Genomic DNA, 14,994 nt, shown 5'->3' with positions numbered 1-14,994 from the left:
TACTATATTTTGAGCAGCTACTTTTGATCAAGTTCTTGATCTGTGATTATAGGGTACAAATATTAAAAGGAGAGATTTTGCTATGAAGGTTTTATAATGCAGAAGGGTAAATAAATAAATACAACGAAAGAAAGACTATGTACCATAGGTGTGGTGCATAGTAACGGGCTTGGTGATGTCATGGAAGGCTTTCTTATTGTGGAGGCATCTGAGTCAGAGCTAATGGTTTTGCTACATCCATTCTCAGGGAATAGCTATATCAATCATATTTGCTTTATCTTTCATATTAAACTCATTCTTAAAAATAAGACTATCACTTTAACCTCTAGTAAACTTTCAACCACAAATGCTTATTTGCTGTACATTAAGCTTTCAAAAATCATAACTTCTTTAAGGTAATAGATATGTTTTGTTTATAATTATTTCTGACTTTATTATATTTTTCTTTTTCGTTCTTTTAACTTCACTGAAATATGTTTAAGCAGGCATGCTTTTATTGGAAAAATCACATAAGGTTCTGAGTTCTGTAATATTTGTCTTCTTAGGATCATCATCATCATTATCCTCACATGCTCATTATCAGAATAATAAAATTTTAGCACTTTTTAAGCAAGTATTATGGGAGAGTCATCATGCCAGGCACATTACGTACATTATCATAGTTTTTCAATAATCCAGTAGAGTGGCTGTAAACCCCATTTTGCAGATAATGAACTGAGGCTCAGAGGTTTTAAGAAATTAGCTTGAAATTGCACAATTAGCAAAAGTGTTATTGTTCTATGACCAAGACATGCTGGAAGTTATTATTTGTCCATCCAGTTGGGCTTTAGCACTTCCTCACTAACTTTGCTAGTGAGAACTCAAATGATTTCCAGTAAGGAGAGCCCAATTGGAAGCAGATTAACCTACAAAGAGGATTTATTAGCTTGTATTATTAGGAAGGATAGCTGGTATCAGGCGTGATGGGAACCAGGGCTTCAAATATCGTTAAGAACATGTTTGTCTCTCATCTGTGCTTTTCTCTGCATACGGTCTTTGTTCTCAGACCAGCTGTTCCTTGAAGTAAACTGCGTAGGCTTCATTCCCTCTAGGCTCACATCCTCAAAACTTGCCACTAAGAAAAAGAAGGCTTATGTTACACAATTCCAGTGTGAACAATTCTAGATAAAGATGTACTAGGATCACATTTCCAGTCCTTGGCTTGGTCATTAAGGTGATGGTGAGTGCTATGCTCAGTTTTTATTGGTCAGATGTTCACTTTTGTGGATGTATGGAGAGACGGAAGGGATAGTATGTTATTAGAATTGAGTTGGGGTGCTCTACAGACACAACCTCCAAGAAATTACTCTGAGCCAGTTAGTCATCCCAATTTGTAGCTATTATCGCAGGCCATTATGGTACCTGTTCTCATTGTCTTAGTTAATTCTCTACCAGTTAACACCCTGGTTGATTAGGTCTGCTGAATCGTATCTGCAGGATGGAGGGCTTTGTCTAATTTTGTCCATTAAGCTAAAGTCTGTCAAGTCTGTTTTGACATTTAAAGTTGATTTGACTCAGATATATTTTCTAGATCTTAAACTTTTGTTATTTATCTAAAGTAGAAAATTTTGTTTCTGATTGGGAACAGGATCAGTTTCTAAAATTAAAAGAAATGAAAATCAACATATAATAGATAGTTTTCAGACTCTGTAGAAGTGTTATGTGGACAGACATGCCTTATACAATGGATTCATTTGGCCAACTCTACTTTTGGTTACCACGTGCCAGCATCTCAGACCCTGATCACTATGTGATGTGATTAAAAATTAAACTTCTGGACTTAAAAAGCTGAGGATAAGACTCTTGTCTAACTTTATGAAGGACTGCCCACTTTGAAGCTCTGTGTGCATTAGCCAGCTCACATTTTTTACTTCTCAAATGTTGTCATGCTACCATAAAAGGTTCTAAGCTTCAGAGAGTCATACTGTGATAAATGCATTTTAAATACTATATTATGAGACTTCTTCACATATTGTAACACAGTAGTCCCCTTTCATCCATGGTTTCGCTTTCTGAGGTTTCAGTTACCTGCAATCAACCATGGTCTGAAAATATTACATGGAAAATTCCAGAAATAAACATTTCATAAGTTTTAAATTGGGTGCCATTCTGAGTAATGTGATGAAATCTTGAGCTGTCCCGATTTGTCCTGCCCAAGATGTGAATCATCCCTCTGTCCAGTGTATCCAACTTGTATACGCTACCTGCCCTAGTCACTTAGTAATCTTGTTGGTTATCAGGCTATCGTTGCAGTATTGTGGTGCCTGTGTTCCAGTAACCCTTATGTTACTTAATGGCCCAAAGTGCAAGAGTAGCAATGCTGGCAATTCGAATATGCCAAAGAGAAGCCGTGAAGTGCTTTCTTTAAGTAAAACGATGAAAGTTCTCGACTTAATAAGGAAAGAAAAAATTGTATGCAGAAGTTGCTAAGATTTATGGTAACTTTTATTACAGTATATTTTTATAATTGTTCTATTTTATCTATTGTTAATCTCTTACTGTGCCTAATTCATAAATTAAACTTTATAGGTTTATATTGTAAACACATAAGTATGTATGTGTAGAAAAAAACAGTAGATACAGGGTTAGGTACTATCCGTGGTTTCAGGCATTCGTTGGGAGGTCTTGGAATGTATCCCCCGCTACTACGTAAGTTTCAATAAATAAATATTAGTTTATTTAAAGAATGCAATTTGGCTGTTTTAGAGTATTTAAAAGAAAAGGCTTCTCTAAAATGGAACAATATCTCTTTCTAACTACTATCATGAGGCAGCCATGTGTTGAATGTGAATGGAAAGATTCTATGTGGGAAGCTCTCTCCTCTTGTTCTAATTTCATTTTGCTGATAATGTGTAGAGAGAATACAAATTACAAGAAAAATGTAGTCTCTTTCTTCTCCATAGCAATTTAAGCTGTTCTTGAATTCCTCACTGTCCTCCCAATGCTCTTATCTTACTAGAGGGTAGGGGATAAGAAGTGTGGAAGAGGAGATGGTTAATTGAGGAGAGCATAATGGGACAAAATTTAACTTTCCAGTTAAATGTGTCTCAAAGTCTTTCAGTTTAAAGTGGTTGCTTTCAGGTTAAATCGGTCTCTTTTTGGTAAACACTGTCTTTCATAGAAATGAGGTGAAACTTACGTGTCCATATATCCTCTGACTTGGATGCCTTCCTCCATGATGTTCTTGCTTGGCCTATCTACCCGGCTTCCTGTTGGTTTCCGCTGCTAGGTCTATGACTAATGGGATTCATGGCTTCAATCACAGAGGCCAGGCCGGACCTCCTCATGCCACCCATTAATCACTGGTGGCTTGCAGGAACATTTGTCAAGTCACCATTTCCGATATGCTGAGGTCACGCAACACTATCAGAATTCTAAATGGGAAATGGAGCAAGAACTCCTCTTGTTTAAGTTTCTTCCTCTCTCTATTGGGGTTTTCTGTCCTTTTGCAAACTCCATTGCATACACACTAATGGTTTTGTCTCTTAATAGGGAATTAGGACGCTCATGTCTATCTTCCTATCTCCCTTTGTCTTCTTTCTATATTTCTTTTGGAGGAAATGTATTACTTCTCCTTGATCTGCTAAGAACTTCCTACATCTTCCTTTCTCCAGTGTTGGCATTCATGTTCACTTTTCTCTGGGGCCATAGAGCAGGAGGGCTGCAGGGAAAGGAGATGGAACATAAAAAAGGAAAAATACGCTAGAGCTGTATATTGAGAATATTCATCCTGATACAGAGGTAAAACTTACAGAAGAAGAGAAGGCAGTAAAATAAACAAACAAATAAATAAAAGAATTCCAATCATAGAATCAGTTGCTGAATCTTCCATGCTTAGATTCCATATTCTAGTTGTGCATTGGGTGTTCTAAATTTGTTAAGTAACCTGTAAGATTTGGTCATCTCCTCCAGATATAAATCTCACTTACATTTATGCTGAACAACCTTTTGAAGTTATCTATTTCAAAGTCCTCTAACAATCTTAGTTTTTTTTTTTTAAATAAAACTCAGACTTAGAAATTGTCAAGTGGCCTGTGTATTGGACTTTCCATATTTTAAAAGTTCTTCTGCCTTTAGTGTTGATAAAAGAGATAGAAATTACAGAAGCTGTGGAGCTAAAAAAACATAAAGTGACCACTATGCATTGTCTGTAGAGAGTTTTTTCTGATCAGAATAAAGACATTTTTTCCCCAAAGTTCCCTTTTGTTATAAACATGAGGAATGCATGGTTCAGACCTGACTAATGAGTGATGGATGAACTGAAATGGTAGCTGCAGCTTGTGCTAAGTTTGTCCAAGTTATGATCAACTTCATAATCAAGAAGCCTAAGGAAGACACCTGATCCCCATTGTGTGGTCTGAATAACACTTATTATACACCTGAGACTCATAGCACCTAATACCCTGTGAAATAGCCTCATAGCCCGAGAGCTTACTAACGGAGGAAAATGGCACACTGAAGCCAAGGGGGACAAAAGTGGGAGTTACCTGTTCCCTTAGAGTCCTCAAGTATAAGACAGTCTGGCATTATGATTCTTATTAATCAATATCTGCTTTTCAGGGTCTGTCTTGATTTTAGGTAATGAAGCAGAGTGAATTTTACAACCTTTTGGGTAATAATGTTGTGGCATCCAGAGAAGCTATATTATTAATGTTCTTCACTATGATTAGCCTATAATTTTAGCCTAATTTCCTTTTCGTTATCTTGAAACATAGAAAATTGGTCACCTTTAAATTTATAATCTTCCTCCATAATGTGAAGACTTTTGTCTATTTTCAATTTTTCCCTGTATGCCTTCTTTTTGTGAAACTCTTAATAAATTATTGTGACTAGTAGTCATCTCTTCAAATATACCATAGTTACCTGAAAATGCATCATGGGGATTAAACAAAAAAAAATTTCATTAAAGTTTTAAAATAGTATCTACTCAATATATAACTTTATTTTGCTAATTTTTAGCGGCAACACTACTATCTTCATTTTCAATTATTTTTTAAATGTGTATGTCCAGATATATAGTTACTAATTATTTCTAGTTCCTTCCACTAGATGAATAATGGTGTCTATAAGTGTTAACTGACCCTCTGGGTGAAATTTCAAACATGAATAACTGAGAAAAGCAAGAATGGTGTACATTTCCACTCCAGATTACATTTTTAATGTTAATACATAACTATTTAAGCTAAGAGATTCAGTTCAAGATTTATGGAAATGTTGGGGGCCGGCCCGGTGGCGCAGCGGTTAAGTTCGCACGTTCCGCTTCTCGGCGGCCCGGGGTTCGCTGGTACGGATCCCGGGTGCGGACATGGCACTGCTTGGCAGCCATGCTGTGGTAGGCATCCCACGTATAAACTAGAGGAAGATGGGCACGGATGTTAGCTCAGAGCCAGGCTTCCTCAGCAAAAAGAGGAGGACTGGCAGTAGTTAGCTGAGGGCTAATCTTCCTCCAAAAAAAAAAAAAAAAAAAGATTTATGGAAATGTTTTATCTTGGTGTTTTGTTAACTATTTTAGTGCACTAGATTCAACAGTTTCCAACCCCTCCTTTTTTCCTTTCAACTTTTTACTGTTTAGGTTCAAGGCACTGTCTGCAACTTTTTTGAGACTTGTCCAGTCTGGTTACACACTGTGTAAGGGGTAGTTTTGACACTCTTTTCACTTTCTGGTGGCCTTGTTAGAGAGAAAGCTAACTCTCCATCTTCTGCGTGTTGGTCGGCTCCGAGTCAGACCAGTTTCCTTGGGTCCTTCTCCTTCCTGTTCCCTGCTCTGCTGTCTCAGGAATACAGATGTTCCTTCCTGCTTTCCTTCTTATGCTCTGCGTTCTCACCCTCCTTTAAAGTGTTCCACCATGTTCCAGGCACTTGTTATCACCATATCTTGTTTTATTTTCTACCCAGCTCTTCAAAGTATCTGAAAATACCTAACCTATCCTGTTGGGGGCTTTTGTTGTTGTTTTTTTGTTTACTGGTTAATTGTTTGGCTCACCCACTGACAATGTAAGCTGGATGGGAGAATGGACCTTGTCTGTCTTGCGGATGCAACTCTGGGGACTAGAACAGAGTTAGACGCCTACAAAATATTTGTTTACTAAATGGTTTTACTTACAAATGTGGTTTTGAGATTCTTTGCTTCTGACTTTTCACACTATCCCCAGGCAAATTTATCCACTACCATGGTTTCAATAAATGTAAAGGCTGATAAGCTACAAATATTTGTCTTCAGTTTAGAGCCCTCCTCTGAGCTACACATTTAAGTATTCAATTGCTTCTACCTAGATACCTCTTCAACCTGAGTATGGTCCAAACTAGATCAGTAATCTAGAGTCTCCCAACGCCTTCACAACTAAACCAAAAGACGCTGCCTGTTCTTCAGTGTTTTCTGCTTCATAACCAGGATACTTATCCATGCCCTTCTCAAGCCTTAAAATAGAGATCATTCTTTCATCCTCTCTTTCTTTCATCCCTGTTATTGCAAATTCCTGTTTAATCTCCCTCATAAATAATTCTCAAATCTATTTTCTCACTTTCCTCTATTGCTGCTGCCACTACACCAGTCAATGTCATCATCATTTCTCATCTATATTACTACAATGCTCCATATTGGTCTCTGTCTTCCTTTCTTATTCCCATCCAATCTTTCCTCACCGTGTAGTCCCAGGGATCTTTCACCATGTAAATGTGACTGTGATACCCTCTCCCACACAAGCAAACATACCAACAAAAAGTTTTCAGTGACTTCTATTCCCGTTAAGAGAAAGTCCAACCTCCTTAAGTTGCCTAGAGCTGGGGGTGTATCCTTACTCCTCTTACCTTTCTTGCTCTGAATACTCAGAAGAGTGAATGATTGATCTTTAGGCAATTTTCCCTGCATTATACTTTCTCAACTGGACAATAGATAGAAGAAAAAATTGAGATTATATTCTTCAATAAGCCCCTTGTATTTTGTTTTCCCATATTAACAATTGAGGATGGATTATTAAACTTTGAAAATAAAGAAATGTGGTAGGATTAATATCTTATAAAAATTATATTCCTTAAGATTAAAATACATACAAAAGGATACTAGCAAGCAAAGCTTAGAGTTTTCCTTAAGAATCATCTTTGGATCTGCTCCAACACAAGAACAAATGTTCCACTGAATCACAGTTTTCAGACATTATCGAATAGCCAAATTATTTTTGTCTAGAAAATTTTCAAATCACTTATTTCTTATGTCCAATTATAGCCATAGAAACGTATCAATAACACCCTCTCTAATTCTGAGATATCACTTAATGCCTTTTAATAATTTAAAGTATATTCATTATTGTCCCCTGCCCCCACCTCCAAGCTTTTTTCTTCAATCAACACTATTTTAAAAGTAAAAATTCTTTTGCTGGTCCTTGTGAACAAAAACACTCCTCTTTCTCCACCCAATTATTTGGACAGTCAATCAGGTCTGCTTTTGGGGGCAAATAGTTTAAATATTTTTAAAACTTTAGTCCTTGAATTGTCCAAATGTGAAAGCTATGTATGTGTTAAATTTATTTCAAGTGGTTACTTTCTGATTCTACCCTCGTCTTCTTTTCGTCCATTACAATTGGAGCATATTGCAATTGCCTCCTTTCTTCACTGTTATTAACTTTCCCCTTTTATCAGAAAAAGGATCTTGCTTTCTTTGATTCTCTTATTGATATTTTAAAAGAACTTTTTTCCCTCTCTTGCTGTCTCTCTCAGGCAAGTCCCATCTCAATTGTACTTTGTCATTCATTGTTAGCCTTTGTGTCCATCCTCTTATCTCAGCCTAGTTTTTGCCTTTTCCTTTTTTGGGGGGGGAGGGATGGAAATAGGGGGCACTGGTGTTTGGAGTCTCATATCAGTTTCAGGCCTTAAGCAAAATGCATTCATTTCAAATGGAAATTCAAAAGACGAGGGTTCTTTGTTTCAATAATTTGGAGCCTTGTGCAACACATACTTACCTAAAGAAATTTTGGAATAGAACTTCTAAATAACTAATAACTGGATAATTCTGATCATGGGCTTTAGTCACTGAAGATAAGGAAAGACATCTGCTTCATTACCCCCATCTGGCTTTTACACATGCATTTCAGACTCAGTATGCTCTTGCTCTTTCTTTTATCTATGCCCATCTGCTTGTATGGTGTGATCCCATCCTAACATATTTTCAGACCCTTGCCATAGGGCAGAAGTGCCAAGCAATTATTTGTTGAGATAGATAGCCCACATAATACTGTAAGTGACATCTGTTCTGTCAGAAATCCCTCCCTTGTGGCGGTAATGTCGTATTTGTAGCTCATAGGAATATTGGAATTGACATACAGGAACAATTGAATGTTTCATTTTATCCTGAATTCTCACTCAGAGAGCATCCAATACCAGATGCTTTAGAGGGCCATATAACCCCCTGACTCTTTCTCTTGCTCCGTCTTACACCTATGGTAATTGGCAATACTACACTATGGGGAAAATTTCTTCCTGACCCCAGCTGGTAACCAAATTATGCCCTAAAGCATGAAGATTGGCATATTTTAAAGTTTACTGTGGCTAAGATGGTGAAAAGTGGGATGTTTTTCAGTTTAATGTGCTTACTATATTGTTTGATCTAAATAATAGCTTGAATAATAAATTCCACAAATTACTCTTAATAACATTATTTGGCAAAATTACATTGACAGATGAACATTTTAATCTTTTGAGGGTGCTGATTCCTATGTTTGGCAATTGGTTCTTCTTTTTTTTTTTAACTATTTCAAACAGAGGAGCAGAAAAATAGTTCACAGTCTATAAGGGTTCAAGACTTGAATCTCTGTATAAAGGTGCATTTGATAAAACTTATTAATTGGTTCTGAGTAAACTCTGAATTTATTGATTTTTAGCCATTTGATGTTAAGAATGCAGGCAGAATTTGGAGCCCAAAATCATTACTGGCAAATTAAAAATACAATATGCAAAGTAGGTTCTGGATAAATTCACAGTTCAATTTCCCAAACCATCTACATTGCTGCTGTTACTCTCTTCAATGGTCCTTAGAACATCATGAACAATTTCTGATGCAAAAAAGTTAGAATGGTATAATTATGAAAGGCTTTTAAAATTAGAATTGAAATGAGAGTACTCAATTACACAATAGGATCAACCCAATTACTTAAGTTTATGTTTAAGTTAGATTTAAACATTTAGTAATAGTAAGCTGTATTATGTGCTGTTGCAATACCTGGTACTATGAAAATTAGTGACCTAAAACAACAACTCTTTTACTTCTTTATAATTCCCTGGATCAGCAAATGGGCTGGGTTCATTTCAGTGGTTATTTTGCTGCTCATTCTGCCTACTATCTGGTGACTATCCTGGGATTAACGGTCTAAGATGATGGTCAAAAGTTTGATTATTGGTATTGGCTGTCTGCTGGACCGTCTGTCTCTAGTAGGATAATTTGGCTTCTTCATATGTAGTAAAGTTCTAAAAGCAGGAAGAAAGGGGGCCAGCCTTAATGTGGAAATTATTTTAAATTTCGACTAGCATGATGTTCCATCAGTCAAGCTAACATGGCTAAGTCCAGACTCAATGCAAGAGAAAATCACATAATCAGAGAGTTATGATTTTTTTGGGTTCTGTAACTGAAATAATCTACCATATATTGCTATCTAGAATTATCAGTTGGCAGAACCTTAGTTTCCTGATTACTTAACACAGTACAGCCATTGCTAGAATATTGTGCTAAGTTTTGTAAATCTACAAGAGAAGAGAATTGTGTAAATAACATAAAGATCAGTGAAATTAATTTCTTACTTTATCTGTCCCTCTTTCTATATATTTTAGATACCAGTTCTTTGTCAGATATGTGGTTTGCAAATATTTTACCCCAATCTAGTCTCTTTTTTTTAATCATTTTAAAAGTTCTTTCACAGGGGAAAATTTTTTTTAATTTTGATAAAATCCAGTTTATCAATTACTAAGTTGATGGATTATATTTTTGGTATCATGTTTAAGAAGACTTTTTAGACATAGCTAAATTCAATTTGCTGTTATTTTGTTGAAGACTTTTACATTTAAGTCCATGAAAGATATTGTTCTGTAGTTTTCTTTCTTTCTTTTCTTTTTTATATTGTTTTTGTCTGACTTTGATATCAAGGTAAGGCAGATCTTATACAATGAGTTGGAAAATGTTCGTTTCTCTTCTGTTGTCTGGAAGAGATTATGTAGAGTCTGTGCCAATTCTTAGTTAATGTTTGGTAGATTCTTCATTGAAGCCATCTGTGCCTAGAGGTTTCTTTTTTGTAAGTTTTTAATCAACAAATTCTATTACTTTAACAGTTATAGGGTGTTGAATCCCCAATTAAAATTGTAGATTAGTCTATTTTTCCTTTCAGTTCTATTGGTTCTTGTTTCACATATTTTGTTGCTCTGTTGCTTGGTGTATACGCATGTAGGATCAGTATGTCTTCTTGGTAGATTGACTCATTCATTATTATTTAACACCTTTCTTTGTTGCTGGTAATTTTCTTTGCTCAGAAGTCTACTTTACATGATAATAACAGAACTACTCTTGCTTTTTAAAAAAAATATTAAGGTTTGCATGGTATATCTTTTTTCTATTCTTTCAATCTGGTATATCATTGTGTTTGAACTTTCTTTTGACAGCATATAATTTAATTGTGTTTTTATCCATCCTGCTAATTTATGTCTTTTAATTGATATATTTAGAACAGTTACAATTAATGCAATTATTGATAGATTAGCAAATGTCTTCTTTTTTATTGTTTTCTGTTTCTTCCTTTGTTTCTTATTCTTCTGTTTCCTTTTCCTTTTTTTCCTGTGGATTATTTGAACATTTTTTAGAGTTTCATTTGATTTATTTATAGTGTTTTTAAATATATTTCATCGTATGGTCTTTTAGTGGCTGCTCTGGGTATTACAGTATATGCAGTACACAGTAGTATATATATCTACTGTCACAGTCTACATACATCTCAGTCTACTGGTATTGACATTTTACTACTTTGAGTAAAGTGTAGAAAATTGACTTCCATTTAGGTCCTTTTACCCTGCCCACTTTTTAAAATTTTCTTAATTAGTTTTTCTACATGCTTTGAGCACACATTAGATGGCATTATAGTTTTTGCTTCAATCATCGATGTGATTTTAAAAACTTATGAAGAAAGGATTGATAAAACTCAACAGTAAGAAAACAAATGACCTAATTAAAAACCAGGCAAAAGATCTGAACAGATACCTTGCCATAGATGATATGCAGATGTCGATTAAGCATATAAAAAGATGCTCAATATTGTATGTCCTTAGGGAATTTCAAATTAAAATAACAATGAGATATCACTATACACCTATTAGAATTGCCAAAAATCTAAAATACTGGCAATATCAAATACTGACGAGGATGTAGAGCAACAGGACACCTATTTATTGCTGGTGGGAATGCAAAATGGTATAGTCCCTTTGGAAGAAATTTTGCTGACTTTTTACAAAACTAAACACCCTCTCAGGTTTTCTGCATAGATGATCATGTCATCTGTGAACAAAGACGGTTTTATTCCTTCCTTCCCCATCTTAATTTTTATTTCACTTTCTTGTCTTATAGCATTAGCTATAATGCTTCCAAGAGGATGCTGGAAAACATTAGTGAGAAGGGTCATTCTTGCTTTGTTCTTGATTTTATTGAGAAGCTTTGAGTTTCTCACCATTAAGTTGGTGTTAGCTGTGGGTTTTTTGTAGATGTTATTTGTCAAGTCAAGCAAGTTTCCCTCTATTCCTAGTTTGCTAGGAGTTTTGATCATGAATGGGTGTTGGATTTTGTCAAATGCTTTCTTGCATCTATTCATATAATTATGTGGTTTTTCTTCTTAGCCTGTAGGAGTGAAAGGTTACATTAATTGATTTTTTAGTGTTGAACCAACCTTGTATATCTGGGTTAAATCCCACTTTGTTATGGTGTGTAATTATTTTTATACACTGTTGGATTCAATTTGTTAATGTTTTGTTGAGAATTTTTCATCTATGTCGATGAGAGATATTGGTCTGTAGTTTCCTTTTCTAGTAATGCCTGTCTGGTTTTGGGAATTAGGGGATGCTGACCTCATAGAATAAGTTAGGAAACATTCCCTCTCCAATCTTCTGGAAGAGATTGTAGAGAACTGGCGTAATTTCTTCCTTAAATATTTGGTAGTATTCACCAGTGATCCCATCTGGATCTAGTGTTTTCTGTTCTGGTAGGTTATTAATTATTGATTTAATTGCTTTGGTAAACATAGGCCCATTCAGATTGTCTATTTCTTCTTGTGTGAGTATTGGCAAATTGTGTCTTTCAAGGAATTGGTCCGTTTAGTCTAGGTTATCAAATTTGTGAGCATAGAGTTGTTCATAATATTCCTTTATTAACTTCTTTTTTTTGTGAGGAAGATTGGCTCTGAGCTAACATCTGTGCCAATCTTCCTCTATTTTATGTGGGATGCTGCCACAGCATGGCTTGATGAGTAGTGCTCTGTGTACACCTGGGATCCCAACCTGTGAACCCTGGACCATCAAAGCAGAGCATGAAAACTTAACCACTATGTGACCAGGCCAGCCCCCCTTTATTAACTTTTTAATGTCTGTGGGATCTGTAGTGATGTCCCTATTTCATTTCTGATATTGGTAATTTATGTTTTCTTTCTTTTTTTCTTAGTCTTACTAGGGGCTTATTGATTTTATTGATATTTTCAAAGTACCATCTTTCTGTTTTGTTGATTTTCTCTGTTGATTTCCTGTTTTCAGTTTCATTGATTTCTGCTTTAAATTTTATTTTTCTTCTGCTTACTTTGGATTTAATTTGCTCTGTTTCTAATTTCCTTAGATTATTGATTTTAGATCTTTCTTCTTTTCTAGCATATATATTCAATGCTGTAAATTTCCCTTAAACAAGTTCCTTCACTGCATCCCACGAATTTTGATAGATTTTATTTTCATTTAGTTCAAAATATTTTTAAATTTCTTTTTAATTTTCCTCTTTGACTCATGTGTCATCTAGAAGTGTGTTGTTTTATCTCTAAGTATTTTGGGATTTCACACATTTTTTTGTTTTGTTGATTTCTAGTTTAAATCCACTGTGATTTGAGAGCATGTATTGTATGATTTTTATTCTTTTAAATTTATTAAGATGAATTTTATGGTCCAGAATGTGGTCTATCTTGGTGAAACTTCCATAGGAGCTTGACAAAAATGTGCATTCTGTTGTTGTTGAATGAAGTAGCCTATAGAAGTCAATGATATCCAGTTGATTAGTGTAGTTATTGAGTTCCACTATGTCCGTAATGATTTTCTGCCAGCTGGATCTGTCCATTTCTGATAGCAGGGTGTTGATGTCTCCAATTATAATAGTGGATTTATCTATTTCTGTTTGAAATTCTATCAGTTTTTGCTTCATGTATAATATAGTTAGGTGCATACATATTCAGGATTGTTATGTCTTCTTGGAGAACTGGCTTTTTTATCATTACGTAATGATTCTCTTGTAATGTTACTTGCTCTGAAATCCACTCTGTCTAAAATTAATATAGCTACTCCCACTTTCTATTGATTAGTATTAGTATGGGATATCTTTCTCCATTCATTTACTTTTAATCTGTGTGTTATCTAATATATATATGATCTATCCATTGACATGAGTGGAGTGTTGAGGTCCCCTACTATTATTGTTTTATTGTTAATATCTCCTTTTAGGTTTGTTAATAGTTGTTTTATGTACTTTGGTGCTCCTATGTTGAGCGCATAGATATTTATGTGTTACATCTTCTTGGTGGTGTGTCTCTTTTATCATTATATACTGTCCCTCTTTACCTGTCTTATCTTAAAGTCTACTTTGTCTGATATAAGGATTGTGAAACCTGCTTTCTTTTGTTTGCCATTAGCTTGGAGTATCATCTTCCATCCCTTCACTCTGAACCTGTGTTTGTCTTTGGAGCTGAGATGTGTTTCCTGGAGGCAGCATATTGTTGGGTCTTATTCTTTAATCCATCTCACCACTCTGTGTCTTTTTATTGGAGAATTCAATCCATTTACATTTAGGGTGATTATTGACATAAGAGCACTTAATGCTGCCATTTTATGACTTGTTTACTTGTTCTCCTGCATTTCCTTTGTTTCTTACCCTGTGCCTTTCTACCTACCAATTAGGTTATGTAGTTTTTAATGCTGGATTTCTTAGTTTTCTCCTTATTTATTATTTATGCCCCTGTCCTGCTTTTTTGTTTAGTGGTTAGCATGAGGCTTTTATGCAAAATCTCATAGATAAGATAGTTCATTTTCTGATGGCCTCTTATTTTCTTAGACTAAACCAATTCAGTCCCTTTCCTCTTCCTCTCCTATGTTGTTTTTGTCACGTCTTATTCCATCTTGTGTTGTGAGTTTTTGGTTAAAATGATAAGATTATCTTTGTTTTGGTGTTTTCCTTATCTTTATCTTTAATGTTATACTTGAGTATTTGCTAACCTGTTCTGATGTATAGTCACAATTTTCTGATTTTATTTACATATTTATCTCCTTACTCTAGGCTTTGTAACTCCTTTCTTCTTCTTCTTCTTCTTTTTTTTTTTTTTAGGTATGAGGGCCTTCTTGAGGATTTCTTGTTGGGGGAGGGGGTTGTGTCTACAAACTCCCTTAGCTTTTGTTTATCTGGAAGGTTTTTATTTATCTATCAAATCTGAAGGATATTTTTGCTGGATAGAGTATTCTTCATTGAAAGTTTTTATCCTTCAAAGATTTGAATATATCATTCCAGTCTCTCCTAGCCTGTAAGGTTTCTGTTGAAAAATCTGCTGAAATAGTTCTGACTGGTTCTTCTTTATAGTGTCAATCTCTTTTGTGAAGTAGCTCCTGAACTCATTGAATTGTTTCTTTACATTCTCTTTTAACTCATTGAGTTTTTTGATGATAGCTATTTTGAATTTTCTGTCATTTAGATTACAT

At 35.0% G+C, this 14,994-nt stretch overlaps 1 protein-coding gene across 4 annotated transcripts in view; it reads left to right on the top strand.

The window, feature by feature from the left end:
• TFEC (transcription factor EC) overlaps positions 1-14,994 on the top strand; it is a 175,933-nt gene that overhangs the window by 49,702 nt on the left and 111,237 nt on the right. The gene's annotated exons all lie outside the window — the stretch shown is intronic.

The sequence above is a fragment of the Equus asinus genome, chromosome 1 (genome assembly GCF_041296235.1).
Source record: "Equus asinus isolate D_3611 breed Donkey chromosome 1, EquAss-T2T_v2, whole genome shotgun sequence".
Lineage (NCBI taxonomy): Eukaryota > Metazoa > Chordata > Mammalia > Perissodactyla > Equidae > Equus > Equus asinus.
The sequence above is the reverse complement of the archived record's forward strand: the minus strand, read 5'-3'. Positions and strand labels throughout refer to the sequence as shown.